The sequence below is a fragment of the Mus pahari genome, chromosome 1 (genome assembly GCF_900095145.1).
Source record: "Mus pahari chromosome 1, PAHARI_EIJ_v1.1, whole genome shotgun sequence".
NCBI lineage: Eukaryota > Metazoa > Chordata > Mammalia > Rodentia > Muridae > Mus > Mus pahari.
The window spans coordinates 69,537,080-69,544,950 of NC_034590.1; positions in this window are offsets into that span (position 1 = coordinate 69,537,080).

Consider the following 7,871-nt stretch of genomic DNA (forward strand, 5'->3'; position numbering starts at 1 on the left):
TGTGTGTGTGTGTGTGTGTGTGTGTGTGTGTGAAGAGCTGCTGGATTTCAGTTCAGTCTACAATGGAATTCTGAAGAAGTTGACTATAATACCAGCTGCAGCAACAGGATAGACGGATAAACTTGCTAGTGAGAGTGAGGGCAAACAGGCAAAAATAGTTTTCTTCTTCCACATCCTTTACCTGGTCTGTACCAGGTAAGGCCCAGATTTATCATGGATCCAGCTGTTCCAAATAATCTGATTAAGAAAACCCAATGGCTTGAGTTCAGTTGATTTCAAATGTAGACAAGTTGACAACAAAGATTAGCCATTATGTAAAGATTGAGAGGCTACATAGCCAGCCATTCATTTTACAGAGGACTGAATAGGACAGCTTTCTCCAAATTACACTCTGGATGGTGGCAGGGGCCAGGGGTGAACACAAGTGTCCTGTGAATGCTGCGTTTTGTCATACCACACAGAAGACAGACTGAATCATGTCTTGGCAGGTGAGCAGTGTCTGCCCTTTCAACTCTTACAAGTATAAACAGTAATTTTGGACTGGTGTCAGCTTTACAAGGGAGAGATTTATTAAGCAGACCAGGGTCTGGGGTTAGTGCTTGTCACACTGCTGGGTTTAGTTACTATAAAAATTTGCTCTAAAAATATCTGATATTGATTACATCTTTTTTTTTTAAAGTGTGTGTGTGTGAGTGCATGAGTGCACTTAACGTATTTCTATAATGCTGTATGTTCTATAATATGCTTTTCTTGTCTTAGACCCCAGTAGCATTCTGAAGGATAAATTTCAGTATTTAGGACAACATTTTTCTTCAAAAATATTTGTTATTTCAGACCTCTTAGTACACATCATGCCAGCCATTACTCTGGGAGTTTTGTCTGCAAAGATTGGACCCTACAGGCAACATGCTAAACTGCTCACTCTCCAAGCCTGAGTGTCTGTTATCTCTCACTTTCTCCGAGTTCCCACCCTTACTGCACACCCTAGCCCAACTGCCACCACCTCTTACTTTGCCTTCCCATCTGAGCTTCTTTGCTGATGTGGTTGGCTCAAGAGTTCCTCCACACTGAGGCCACCGATCATGAGTGAGCCCAACATGAACTGCTCCATGCATACTAATGGCCTCATATTCAATGATTTTCTTGGGTTTCTCCCTTTCATCAGCCTGTGCAGAGAAGCACATTCAAGATGCACTTTGAACACTGTTGGTAGAGCACTTTCCTAGCTTATGAGAGACCTGAACTCAATACCCAAAATTACAAAAAACAAAACAAACAAAATGCAGTATCTGCAAGCCGACACCCTCACTCTTAGCTTGCTTTTTGTATTATTCACCTCTTTGCTGAGTTTTATCTACACAGAGGAGTTTTTTCCTGATCAGTGGTTCTCAGCCTGCGGGCCATGACCCCTTTGGGAGTTCCATATCAGATATTTACATTATGACTCACAACAGCAAAATTAGAGTTATGAAGTAGCAGTGAGACAATTTTATGACTAAGGGTCACCACGACACGAGGAACTAACTGTACTAAAGGGTCACAGCATTAGGAAGGTTGAGAACCACTGCTGTAGCTGTTCCCCAAACCAAACTTCCTTCCCTAGAAATGGCTTCTTTCTACAAGTCTTAGACCCAGATCCTTTTCACTGTGGTGTGTTCCTAGCTCAGAGCAAGCCTGGAAGGAACCAGCTGCTGCGTGCCTTTCTAGTGAACGAGCAAACAATGGCTTAGAACCAATGGGGATTCAAAGTGGCTGGGGTAATGATTAGAGGAGAGGAAAGCCACCAGAGACTGGGGGGGGGGGGGNGGACACAAAGGGGTTTGAAAGCTGATCCAAAGCCTTGGAAGTGCTGCTCAGGTCTGTCCATCATTCTCTAGTCAAGGGTATTTAAGAGATGCTGAACTTAGAGTCCCAAACTCTGTGAACTGGTCAAGATCAGTGACTGTCGTTCACATGGGAAATGGGGCAGCATCTGTCTACCTTGCGGTTTTGCAGTTTCTGGGCATATTTAGAAAGTGAGAGATACAGTCAAGCTAAAACATATTTGTCACTGCTAATCATGCTTTTTATTTATTTATTTATCTATTTATTTATTTATTTATTTATTTATTTATTTATTTATTTATTTATTTATTGGTTTCTCGAGACAGGGTTTTTCTGTATAGCCCTGGCTGTCCTGGAACTCACTTTGTAGACCAGGCTGGCCTCGAACTCAGAAATCTGCCTGTCTCTGCCTCCAGAGTGCTGGGATTAAAGGCGTATGTCACCACCGCCCAGCTGCTAATCATGCTTATTAATAAAGTCTGTGATTGGTATAGTCTTTCTCCTAAAATTTTCTTGAGACATGATCCCTCTGGGTCCCCAAGGTTCCTTCACAGGTGAGACCCTGGCATGGGACTCACCACCCTCCCCTGCCATGCAATACCTTTGCATTTATCATCATCTAACCTCTGCCTTTCCTAGTCAAGGAATCCCTGCTTTGGGCTTTTCTTCTCTTCTCAAACCATAGCCCATATAGTTTTCATTGCCCTCTTCAGAACCCGCTTCTGTCTGAGCTGCCCCACCTTTCATCAGAGAATGGTAGCAGACCTGAAACATTGAGTGAAAGCTGTGTCTGTCAAAGTGATCTGCTGCCACACAGTGGCATTTCCCCCAGGGTGACAGCTTCTTCTCCTGCTTTGGAGTTTCCGGGACGAGATGATTAAACACAAAGGCAGCCGCTGGTGATTTAAAATCTCTAGCAAATGGTGGGCTCACTTAAGGCTAAATTTTCTCTGCATAGCATGGGACTTATTGTCCATGTGTTTAAATAATAGAAACCTGGCGTTGCACTCAACAGTCTGCTGGTCAAGCGTCCTCCCACCGAGTCACATCCAATCTCAGATCAACTTTTGTCCTTCATACACTTGATGCCCACATTTAGGAGGGACGGAATGTTTCTCACATGGCCCCTCTATGCCAGGCAGTGTGAGATAACATGGATACATCATCCCATTTAAGGCCCACATACTGATGACATTGATGTGTTATCCCTACAAGTCAACCTAATTTCAAAGAGGTCACTTGCCTAAGGCCCAAGTCTGTGCAGAGCCAGAGGCCATGGTCTGCACTACCATGCGGCCAGGCTCAGTCCTACCACAGGTCTTGAAACTGCACTGCAGACTTCATGTCTCCTCAGTCCTCACGATAGCTTTTCAGCTAGAGCTGCCGTCCTTGCGAGACTGGCTGAGTGCAGTGCCACTGGGCCTTCGCACACATCTCCTGTCCTCTGTTCCTGTGGCTTTCTCGCCAGGGTCCTTTGCATGCCACTGGGCTGGTTGGAGGGGTTCTAAGCTTAGCTGTGAAGACTTAAAGAACTGGTAGGGCATGCTGGAAGAGCAAGCCCACGATGCCTGTGTCATCAGTGGGAGGAGAGGTGAGGCTCCTCATTCTCAGAGAGAAAGAGGCTGCTGGCCCCTTTCTGCTGAGAGCAGAGGCGGGTCTGGGAACAGGGGTGAGAGGGTGAGGGTCATACAGCATCAGGAGGAAGCAGCCGGTTAGATGAAGCCTCGAAGTGAGCTGCCTCTAGGGGCCCTTAGGGTTTTACCTGAGGAAAAACAGGAAGTCCAATCATTTTGGCTCTGAGTTCCAAAGGTTTCAGCCTGTGGCTGGCTGGCTCTCTCCTTCCTGAGCCTATGTCAAGGAAGACATCATACACAGAGACTTTAGGAGCAATACTGCTCTCCTTGAGGGGGCCTGAGTCAGGGAGGGTGCAAGGGTACAGGATATCCCCTTCAGAGCATGTCCTAGTGACCGACTTCTAAGCTATTAACATTTTTGCCAAATCCCAGTAGCCTGGTAAACTATGGTCTAGTCATGGATTGATCCACTAGGAGTCAAATTTTTGTATTATTTTACTGGGATCAAGCCTTTAATGCATGAGCTTTTGTTGAGCATGTAGAGTTCAACCATAACAGAAACTGGAGCCTTGGGTGAATCATCTTGGCATGTAGCTACCCTGACTGCTTAGCCCCTCTCTGAACGTTATCTGTAAAGCAGGAGTGCATCTCACCTATGACGAAGGAGAAAATGCCCAAACCCTCATAACACTCTAGTTCTTAGTTGAAACACTGACAGAAACTTCTAGAAGGAATTAGAAAGGGTGAGGTTCACATTACCTGGAAGTCTTGGATGTCAGAAGCAGGTCAGGATGCTGGTTAAAGTGGAAACAAGATGGAGGGGCAACAGAGCTTAGAGTGGGAGAGGCCATCACTGGGTTCTTCCTCTGAATCTTCCTCCATTTGTGCTTTCAGTCTTCATGGCTCATGGCCCAACCCTGGATTCTAAGAAACTGGTGAGACATATGTTTGATTGAATAATAGTGTTCAAGGGAACTAAAAAGCATTTCTATAGCACGTGCACTGGTTTTAAGTTGCAGCTCGAGTCCAAGACATTAAATCAAAGAAAGGGGAATGTGTAACTTAGGATAGAGAGAATAATGATCTGCCGCCTTAGAGTTAGAAATATGGAATTCAAGACCAGCACCCCAGTTCCCAGTCTCCCACCGACCAGCTTTGTTATTGCAGGCGGGAAACTTGGATGCTCATGATGCGCACTCATGATGGTAAGGTGCCTAGGTACTGGGAGAGCAGTTCATGATGGTAAGGTGCCTGGGTACTGGGAGAACAGTTCAGGCTGATTTGAATCTCAGTGTCCATTCATTTTGGAAAGAGATCTGCAGAAACAGTACTTACCTGGTTAGAAGCTGCTGCACTTTCAAAACAACTTAGTGCTTTTTGTCAAGTTAGCCCTAGAGTGGCAATTCTCACCCAGGGTCTACTTTGCCCTTCATGTTGTATTTGCCAGTGTCTGCAGACATTTTTGGCTCCCACAGCGGTGGAGACTTCCAGCATCAAAGGAGCAGGGGCCAGGAGCGCAGCAACGAATCCTGCAATGCTGGGGAGTCTCAAATACATGGGGCAACATCAAAACAAGGAGACTAGACAGAGCGTAGGGGCCCGGGTTGGAACTCTAGTTGAATATCTTGTTTCCTTGACTTCTGTTCCCCAGTGACCTTTGCTGAGAGGACTGACAACAGTATCTGCTGCGGTGTGATGGCATGTGCGCACGTGCACACACACACACACACACACACACACACACACACACACACACACTAAATGTAATCTTTAAAAGTTCTGTGAGGGTCTAGTGAAACCCAGAGTATGGAACAATGAAAAGTCTTTCAAATACACTGTATCACTATGATCGCCTCAGACTCCCTGCACTAAGAGAATGTTCTAGAGTGAAGCAATTCTCTCTTGGGCCAGGCTGTGACTCAGCAGCAAGGAGAGGAGAGAGAGGTAGGATTCTCCGCAGCACACTGCAGGTCCATGGTGTACTGTTTCTTACGGACATCCTCAGCTGTGTATCCAGGAGTCACCCAGGCTGTGCTGCTGTTGTGTGAACTGCGCTTTGCTCTGCACATACCACTTTCCCCAAGGGAGTGCTCTGGAAGTCAGTGAGCATGCCTGCAAAGCAATGCCTTGGCCAGGGACCTGTCCCTGCTCCAGCCTCAGTTTTCTCAATCATGAGATAAAGATGCTGGCTTAGGAGACAGGACCCCAGTGCCTGTTCTCACCATACAGGGTTGAAAGAATGCTGTCTTTAAGTTATAGTAATATTAGCAAGGACTGTGCCAAGAAATCTACTCAATTCCTGCACCCCTCAGAACAACCTTGTGGAACACTGGATATTATGGTTATGAGCTGATGTTGCTCAGGGACTTTAAATGACTTACCCCAGAACCTGGGGCACTAGATGTATAGCACTCTTAGCTGGGGCAGTCAGTAGCACCCCAAGCCAGAATACCCCGTGATTCTGGCAAGCCAAGGCTCCTAATGCTTGTGGCATTTGATGAAAGAATGTCAAGGGGAAACCACAAACTAGCTTGTTTGTCTCTGAGCTCTGTGCATCCCTGCCTCTCACCCCTTCCTCCTGTCCCCTCGCCTGGCCTTCTGGTGCCTGCTCACTCTTGCCAAAATCTCGATGCCCTCTCTGGGGCTAGAGAAGCTGCTCCTCAAGGGTGTTTCATCAACAACAACAGATTGCAGCCTGCTCTCAGGTCTATCAGGTAAACTTACTCTGGGCCCAGCACTTGAAGGGCTTGATGACATAGAACTGAGCAGTTATGGCACCTGATGTGAGGGGCCTAGTGTCTGTGGGAGGCAGACTGGTAAGACGTCTGGCTAGTTCCAGGACATTGAGGTCAAAGCCCTCCTCAGAGGAGTAAGGGTTAGCAAAGCCACTACTGGGGGTCAGGCTGTTCTGGAGGGCCAAGTCTGTGTGGTAGGGGTGGTTAAGGCTTCTCTGGAGGGGCAGGTCTGTGGGGGTGGGGGCTAAGGCTTCTCTGGAGGGGCAGGTCTGNTCTCTGGAGGGGCAGGTCTGTGGGGGTGGGGGCTAAGGCTTCTCTGGAGGGGCAGGTCTGTGGGGGTGGGGGCTAAGGCTTCTCTGGAGGGGCAGATCTGTGTTTTGTATAGGCTACAGCTTCCCTCCCTGATTCATCCCAATTTATCCTCCAGCCGGTGTCCTGATGCCACACAACAGAAAATAAAGAAATGTTTTCTCTCTAGCAGCTCAGAAAACCAGGGTGGGGGTGGGGAGGCGGCAGGAGACTACCACGCACCTTCCTGTGTTATTTATTTTCACATCCAAAGTAACCAGAGCGGGCTGGTGCCCTCCTTAGAGAGTTAAGGAAGAGAGAGGCAATTAACTGGCAGGAAATGGCTTTGGAGGAAATTTAAGGTCATGGAGGTGCACTGGTCTCTTGTCATTTTAAATACCCTCCTCACCCTCAAGGAGCTGGGGAAAATGGCACTGCTGGGTATCCCCTGAGCTGTGGAGTGTGGGCGCAAGGATAGACATCCACTTTCCACAGAGTTCCGCCAGGTGCTACAGTCAGTCCAACAAAGGTGTTGCTTCCTGCCATGCATTCATTGCCCTAAGGACTATCCAAAAGGCTTGACCAGGCAGGTGCTTCCAGATCCAGAGGCAGAGGCAAGCTCCGGCTAGAAATGAGGGCCCAAGGGAGGACTGAGGGGAGAAGGACCTTCTATCTGTCTCCTGGGACTCCCAAGAGCTGGCACCCACAGACCTGCAAGACTCAAGTTTCTGCATGGATGGAGTTGGAGAGGGGCCTAACAAGCTGTCACATGCCCTATCTTGAGTCCAATCTCAGTCTTACTTCTACCCAGCCATTTCCCTAATCCCTCCCTTCTGCCTCCAGCCATTCCTCAATTTCACTCTCCAATTTCCTGCTTCTGGTGACTACCTTAGGGCACCTGTCAAGCAACTCGAGAAGCCTCAGTCTTGGTGCAGAAAGCATGGCACAAACATGCTGCTGTATGAGAGGACTTGAGCTGAGAAATGGGATCCCTAGAAGTGGTGGATTGGAAGGAGCAGCATGGGCAAAGGCGGAGGCGTGAGTGCGCATGGCCATCCCTCTGTGGCGGAGCAGCAAGTGCTCCCTGCCACGGAGCAGCTCTTTGGCGGGAGGCCTTTGCCAGCCCTGTGCTAAAGAGTGCTACAAGGGTTGTCCTTACCGCTGCCACCTATGCCACCTGTGAACCCGATCTCAGCATCCAGTTCAGGCAGGAATTAAACTGGATCTTATGTCTGACTAGAGCCATGAGCCACGCAGCAGCTCTCCGGGGCCAGTCATGCTCCTTTCAAGAAGGAGGCTCAAGATTTGAGAGGCTTAGCAACCTCCTAAAGCCACACAGCTGGCCCCGGGTGTCAGGAGATTGGAAGAATCCCAGTGGAGAGTAGTCGCATCGCACCAGGAGTTTTCAAGCAATTTCAAATGTCATGGAAAGCTACATATTTGCCATGGA